The 8,520-nt window shown below is 40.3% G+C and overlaps 1 pseudogene across 1 annotated transcript; it reads left to right on the forward strand.

Moving 5' to 3' along the window:
* The first annotated feature begins 4,095 nt into the window (after positions 1 to 4,095).
* On the forward strand, positions 4,096 to 4,611 carry LOC307112533 (small ribosomal subunit protein uS13-like; annotated as a pseudogene). The gene has a single exon. The product of its transcript is annotated as a small ribosomal subunit protein uS13-like (transcript).
* Positions 4,612 to 8,520: the final 3,909 nt, after the last annotated feature.

An 8,520-nucleotide genomic window follows, 5' to 3' on the forward strand; every position in this document is an offset into this window, starting at 1 on the left:
AATACACAGAGATGTTACCCTCCAATAAAGCTCTTATAATCCTAATTCCATCTACTGCCCAAAGGACTCAAAGACACAGTTGGTACCAAGCATAGTCCAAGAACACAGATGGTAAAATGGGTTTTGAGACTGGATTGCTCATTGACAATAATCAGATGGTGTATGAAGTACGAGAAGTCCATGGTACACAGTGGACAAATTGCTTAAACATTTATCAGTGGAGATTTGGAAAAGTATTCTATCATCAAGGACCATCCTGGCTAGTGTTGTGGAATTTGACAATTAAGGGAGTTGGGAGGGCATGCCAACAAGAACTATAGAATCACTGGTTATCACAAAGTTGCATTGATGCCCCACAGAGGGATAATGAAAGCTAAGGGTCATTAACAATTATAGTTGACCCTTGAACAAAACTGTTTGAACTGTGTGGGTCCACCTACATTCAGATTTATCCACACAGTTCAAACCTGCATTGTTCAAGGGTCAACTCCATGGCTGGAAATCCACTTATGTGGAAGGCCAACTGTAGTTACAGGTGGGGGTTTTCCACTGCATGGGAGGTTGGTGCCCCAAGCCCCCGTTGTTCAAGGGTTAACTATAATTGAAAACAATGAAGGATAAAGGGCCTACTGTATAGCTTACAAAGAGGCCTTTATCCCCTACCATGAAAGGGCAGAAAAAGCTAAAAACCAAACTCAGAATTTAGTATTTAGAGTTACAGACTCTCAAAAATAACTGAATGCTAACCTGAGGCAGGTCTGTTATACTAACTCCTGGCCAAAGAAACTTGAGACCTTGATCTATAAGATGGGTACACGACCCTGGGTCTGGGTGAGGCCACGCGCCCCTGGGTCCGGGTGAAGCTGGATCCCGGGTCCGGGTGAGGCCGTGTGCCCCTGGATCTGGGTGAGGCTGGGTCCCGGGTCCGGGTGAAACCACGCGCCCCTGGGTCCGGGTGAGGCCGCGCACCCCCTGGGTCCAGGTGAGGCCACATGCCCCTGGGTCCGGGTGAAGCCGTGCCCCTGGGTCCGGCCGAGACCAAACCAGAGGGAGTCGGACCTGCATTACCACCATTTGTCCACCATCCAGAGCTGAGGGGTCAGTGCCGACATGTACACATAAGGAACTGGTGGACATTGATATGGGTCTCAAAAGAACTGTTGGTCCAGAAAGAAGCTCACTACAGACTGATTCATTTGCCTGTCAGCATAACTATTATTGCTCGTCTCACATTCAGTTCTTATAAGTATATCTCTAGTGACACATGATTACGCTCATCTAGGGGAAATGATGAACAACATAGACTGATGAACAAGAACAGAACCAGAAACAAGGAGGCATCGATCGGACTATCGGGCCTCAGAGGGAGGATAGGGGAGGGTGGGGGGAGGGGGGAGAGATCAACCAAAGGTCTTGTGTGCATGCATATGAGCCTCACCAATGGTTAAGTTCAACAGGGGGTTGGGGCATCCGTGGGGAGGGGTGTGGGATGGGAATGGGGGGATGAGGACAAATATGTGACACCTTAATCAATAAAGAAATTTTAAAAAATAATAAATAAATAAATAAATAAATAAATAAATAAATAAATAAAATAAGATGGGTACAGCTGGATAGATGCCCCTGAAGATTTTGGCTCCCCAGTTCTTCCAAACCATCAGAGCCTTCAGAGATTGCCTACTGTACCTCCATATCAAGAGTTCTAGTATTTAGTGATGAAATGGGATTTTTAAATTTTTACAAAAATGAAGAATGTAAAATAATATCTCACTGTGAAGTTAATTTACTTGTTCCTTTTTACCTCTATCTTACTAGCTATGAATGACATCTTCATAGCTTTTGCCTATTTTCTATTTAGCTGTTTCTCAAATTGAAATGTAGGGTTCTTTCAATGCTCTGGGTACTAATTATTGTAGGATAAACCTTGAAAATATCCTTTCCTGCAGTGTCATTTGTCTCTTCACTTTTTAATGGTCTCACTTGAGGCAAGAAAATTTTAACTGCAATTAAATTTATTAATCTTACCATTTTTTATTTGTAGCCTTTGAGTTATTTCAGAAATTTCTCCCTAACTATTTGCTCCTATATCTTCTAAGGGTTTTAAATTATGCATTTTGAATGTATATCTTTAATCTACTTAAAATTTATTTTTCTTTGTGGTATATAGTAGGGAACCTTTGAAACTTTATTTTTCCCATGTAGATAACCAATAGTTTCTGCATAATTTGTTGTACAGTCATTTCCCCCTTCTAATATAGAATTCCTCTTTTATATATCTAATTTTTATTAGTGTGTGGTTCTATTTCAGTGCTCTTTATTCAATTCCATTAATAATTTGCCAATTGAGATTATGCTCTAGCATGTTAATTACTACAGATTTGGTACCTGATGAATCAAGTCCTCTTACTCGTTTTCAAAAGTGTCTTTACTATTCTCAGACTTTTATTCTTTCATAGAAATTTCAGAATCAGCTCATCAACTTCCACAAAAAAAAAAACAACTTTTTTGTATTCACATACTTTTATATACATTTGATAATTTTCCGTAAGCATAAGGCAACATTTCTGATTGTCCACTTTGTGCTCCTTCCTCAAATTACTGAGATTTCTCTAGTTGGCTGTAATACATTTTTTTCTTACTCTATAGATGAGACCACTGAAGTGACTAGAAAAATAGTGAAACAGTAGGTGCTAAGATTATCTAGTGAATTAAAAGCAAGTAGTTTGTTAAACCAAGATCCATAAATTAGAGATGTTGGGAGAACTTTTGGCTTCCAGACCCCTTCAGGCATAAGTAAGAAAGAGACAATTCATTACCACAAAGTTATAGAGTAATTTTTTCCATTAGTGCAACCCCCCTAAACGTTTCTTAGCCCTAATAATATTGTGCAACCTTCCAAAAGAATGGCCAATTTGCTTCTCTAAGTTGGGAATCCAATATTCTTTGCAGACTGGAGACTCTTATTTACTTAAGAAATCTTTAGTTTTGTCTCAAACTCTGCCAGAGTCTAAGACCATAAGCATTTCCCACAAGTTCTGGCACACCACAGTTTCTATCCAGGTATTTATTTTATTTATATCATGTTGACTTACTTTTTCTATTTTAAAAAACTTCAAGCATAAAGAAAATGTGTGAGGGAGTAGCACAATATATACTCATACACCCTGCACTTATAATTGCCAATTGCTAATATTTGCCATGTTTGCATTTTATAGGTAGATACAGAGACAGACAAATACATATATATTTTTGTTGTTGCTGCTGAACTTTCTGAAAGTAAGTTTTAGCCATGATGACATTTCACTCCTCAAAACATTAACATGTATCTCCTAAGAATTAGGATAAGTCCTAAATAATAACAATATCTACATCATATCCAGAAATACAACTTTTACATAAGCTATCTTATTATAGTCATTATTTAAATTTACTAATTACTCCATGAAGCCTATTGTAACTACTTTAATATTGATCCAAGATCCAAATTTATTTGCTGAGACAAGTATTCAAAACCATTCATTTTCCTTCTCTTGCATTTGGTCTTAGCCATGTGACTTTCAGCAATCAGTGAACTGTTAGAAGACCTAAAGTTAGCAAGGCCCTGAAATATGCTTGCCCATTTGTTTCTATCATTGCTATGAAAAGAGCTTCCCTAGCAAACGAAACCCAAAAAACTATACCTCTAGTTAATGCTCTGAAATAACCACACACGGAGCAGCACTACCCAAGTGACCCACAAACCCATAAACAAAATACATGCTTATTACTGGATGCCACAGATATTTTATACCTAGTTGTTATGCCACAAAACTAAGTGATACAAAAATAAGAGATCCACATATATTTACTTACCATGTCTTCTGGTGTCCTTTAATCTAGATGGGTTCTCTTGCTTACCACTTCCTCACCACACACACACACCTACCTTGTTTTCCTTTCGGGTCATTGATAGTTTTTGAAGAGTCCAAGGCAGTTGTCATGTAGGATAGTCCAAATTCTGGATACGCCTATTGTTTCTTCATGAGTAGATTAAGAGTCAATGTTTTTGGCAAGAATATTATGCTCTTCCACAGAGGCCTGCACGCCGCTGCCGTCATGTCTCTAGTGATTTCTGAGAAGTGCCAGCACATTTTGCGAGTACTTACTCAACACCAATATCGATGGGCAGTGGAAAACAGCCTTTGCCATCACTTTAAGGGTGTAGGGCGAAGATATGCTCATGTGGTGTTGAGGAAAGCAGACATCGACCTCACCAAGAGGGCAGGAGAGCCCACAGAGGACGAGGTGGAACATGTGTACACCATTATGCAGAACCCATGCCAGCACAAGATTCCAGACTGGTTCTTGAACAGACAGAAGGATGTGAAGGACGGGAAATACAGCAAGGTCCTGGCCAATGGTCAGGACAACAAGCGTTGTGAAGACCTGGAGCAGCTGAAGAAAATTTGGACCCACAGAGGGCTGAGCCACTTCTGGGGTCTTCGTGTTCGAGGCCAGCACACCAAGACCACAGGCCGCCGGGGTCGCACTGTGGGTATGTCCAAGAAGAAATGTGTCTGTAGGCCTCGTCTGTTAATAAATAGTCTAAAAGAAAAAAGAATACTAAACTAATTGTTGCTTATTTTCCATGGTATTATATATTACATAAACCACGTATTAGTTTGTACAATTTCTAATAATGCTAAGTTTGGTGACTTGGTTTAGAAAATATCTATGCTATTTCTCCATTTTACTGGTATTTTCTTTTATATTTAATAAATAATATATGGGGTGATACTTTGAGACTGTGCATATCCTGTGCCCAACAACTTTTTACAGAATGGCTTAACAATCATAAATGGTCCTCTTTTATAGAAGGGCATTATGCTAAGTAAAATAAGTCAGACTACTTATTAATACTCCTCCTTCTCCTCTCTATTTTATAATGCATAAATCTAAACATAAAATAACCTTGAATACAATTATAAAATTATGATAAAATTTTTCTTTTTCACTAAACACAGTACTCTAAGAATTAAAAGAGTTTCCTTGAGAAAAAATTTTAATTTCTATATTGCTTACCCAAATTATCCCAGCTGATTTAAAAGTGGGGGAAAAAATCAACCCATCAAGCAACTATTCTGTCTAAAAAAGGAATAGATGTTACTCTCCCTGAATACAATGCCCATACCTATTTCTTCCATTAGAGAGTAACATTACAGAAAGTTTTAATGTAATTTTTCTCTTTTGCCTTTTCTAGATCATTGAAGACATCCAATTACTTGGGAGAAGACTGGATCCTATCACAGAAGCAATGCAAAGTAAAAAGATAAGATAATATTCAGGATTCAGGATGTAAAATTACTGTTACAAAAGCATTCTTCAAATTTCTTTATTCTTTCACCAACCATCCCAATTTATCATAACAGCAAATAAGCATGAATAACTCAGATCATGAAGTGTTCTTACAATGTAGAGAATATAAAAGGAATATTTTTGCTAGCACCAGAGAACAGAAGAGGGCAAAAGAAGGAGAGACAGGATAAAGAGAGAAAGTAATTACTTCTATTTTTCCTCTTGTAGCCTCCACATAGAGAGACAGGAGGTATCTGAGATATGCCACAGCAAGAGGCAGAGGGAGATCTTACTATTGTGTCTCTAGGAGGCGGGTGATTTGCTGGCTGCCCAATACATATTTGGGCTACTGCCACCCCAAAATACCCTTAATTGTACAGCATGGTTTGCCCTGGGAATTAGGTCACTGAGTCAGTGTTGGTTCCTCACACCCAGACTGAGCTCTCAGAGGGAATGCAGAGATTGGCTAGGGAGTTTCCACAGAGATACTTCCCTAGTGAAGGGAAAACAGCAAATCACCCAGACAGGTTTAAATGCAAATCACACCAGACCTCAGAGGGGTCTATAGTGCTGTGAGGAATCAAAAGAGGCCAAGTCACCCAGGAAGCACCACCAGGCTCTGGCCAAGTGGACAGAATCCAAATCACTGAAACTAAGATGCCAACAAGGGAAGGAGTAACCAAATGAACAGAAAGCACTGTCCTTAACATTAGAGAAGTCAGGGAAAAAAAGACTAAAGATCTTGACTCTCTTTTTATCATAAGCCTGCATAAATTCTTACCTCACCATCCCATCCCACCCAATCATCAATAGCAACATCATCAACATGGTATTATAGGTCATTCCACTTTCAGCACCCCTTACAAAGGGGAAGAGATTAACCAAAGAACTTACATGAATATATGCATAACCATGAACACAGACAATAGGGTGGTGAAGGCCCAGGCAGGGGGCGGTCAATGGGGGGAAAAAAGGGGACATCTGTAATACTTTCAATAATAAAGATAAATTTAAAAACAAAAACAATAAAATATTTATGAATAAATTTAACCACGAATGTGAAATATCTGTACACTGAAAATTATAAGTCATGGATGAAAAAAATTGAAGATGACAGAACTAAATGGAAAGATATCTCATGTTCATAGACTAGAAGAATTAATTTTGTTAAAATGTCCATACTTTTCAAGGCCATCTGTAGATTCAATGTAATCCCTATAAAAATTCCAGTGGTATTTTATTTTTATAGAAACAGAAAAAGTCCTAAATTTCCTATGGAATCACAAAAGACTCTGATAGCCAAAGCCATCTTTAGACAGCAGAATAAAGCTGGAGGCTTCACACTTCCTGAAATGGGTTAAAGACTTAATGTAAGACCTGAACCCGCAAAACTCCTAGAAGAAAACACTACTGGACATAGGTCATGGCAACTATATTTTTAAACATGACACTTAAGTATAAGCAACACCAACAGAAATAACAAGTGGGGCTATCTATATATATAAAGACCCAGGGTCGTAACATCCAAAATGACCAAAGGCTTGACCAAACACCAGGTTGTGTGCACAGCAGGCGAGCAGGCTGAACTGTTGACCTCTCGGAGAGAGAGAGAGAGAGAGAGAGAGAGAGAGAGAGAGAGAGAAAGGAAAAGCAGCGGCAGCAGCTGCTGGTGAGGCCCGGAGAGAGAAGCAGACTGTGCTTCTCTCTCCGGGCCTCGCCAGCAGCCAAGCCCCTCTCTCTCCCCCAGAGGTCAGCAGTTCAGCCAATCGCCAGCAGCCTGGGGTGGCTGCTGATCAGCCCCGCCTCTATGATCAGGCCCAGAGATGCTGACTGGCATAGAAACCGACCAATTAGAACCAAATCTGGGTGAAGTGCGAGGAGCCAATGGCTGCCTAGGAGGCAGAGCTTTTGAAGCTGACTGGAATAGAAACCGACCAATAAGAATCTAATCTAGGTGAACTGCGAAGGCAGAACCTAAGGTGGGGGCTAAGGAGGGGTTTTAAGGGCAACAGATTTTTGGTGTAAGGTGTAAGAAAGTAATTCAATTTTTTAATGATTGGTTTGGCAGTATTGTGCATATGGCTAGCTATCAGTGCAGATATAGAGATTATGTATTTTTGTCTGCCAAGAGCATCTCCTCCTGCTGAAAAAGGCTTCCCCCTCCCATTTAAGCAATCCTATCCTATATAATCTATCTATACTACTAAAAGGGTAATATGCTAATTAGACCAGGTCGACCAGCCATCTTCCAGATGTCCAACTTCCTTCCAGACAAAGCCATGGTGGTGGGGGCCGAGGCAAAGGCTGTTAGGGGCGATCAGGCTGGCAGGGAGGGAAGTTGGGAGCGAGATCAGGCTGGCAGGGGAGGGCAATTAGGGACAATCAGGCAGGCAGGGGGGCAAGGTAGGGGTGATCAGGCTGGCAGGGGAGGGCAATTAGGGACAATCAGGTAGGCAGGGGGGCAAGGTAGGGGCGATCAGGCCGGCAGGGGGGCAAGGTAGGGGTTATCAGGCCAGCAGAGGGGCAAGGTAGGGGTGATCAGGCCAGCAGGCAGAGGGTTTAGGGGTGATCAGCCAGGCAGAGGGGTTAGGGGAGATCAGGCATGCAGGCAGGCAAGTGGTTAGAAGCAAGTCAACCCAGATTGCAAGAGAAATGTCCGAGTGCCGATCCACAGGGATCAGGGAGCAACCCCCTCCGTGCACAAATTTTGTGCACCAGGCCTCTAGTATGAAACTAAAAAGCTTCTGCACTGCAAAAGAAATGGTAAGGAAAAAAAAATGAAAAGGCAACCGAGGAATGAGAAAATATTTGCAAACTTTGTATCTGATGTGGGATTAATATTCAAAATATATAAGAAGCTCATCTAACCCAATAGAAAAAAAGATAATTAAAATTGAACAAAGATCTTTGAATAGACATTTTTCCAGAGAAGATATACAAATGGCCAACAGATGCATGAAAAGGTGCTCAACATCACTAATCATCAGAGAAATGCAAATACAAACCACAATGTGAAATCAGTTCACATGTGTCAGGATTGCAATTATTAAAAAGACAATAAATAAGTGTTGGCAAGGATGTGGATGAAAGGGATTCCTTGTGCACTGTTGGTGATAATGTAAATTGGTGCAGCCACAATGGAAAATGATATGAAGGTTCCTCAAGAAACTAAAAAATAAAACTGTC

Source organism: Cnephaeus nilssonii (genome assembly GCF_951640355.1).
Source record: "Cnephaeus nilssonii genome assembly, chromosome: 16".
NCBI lineage: Eukaryota > Metazoa > Chordata > Mammalia > Chiroptera > Vespertilionidae > Cnephaeus > Cnephaeus nilssonii.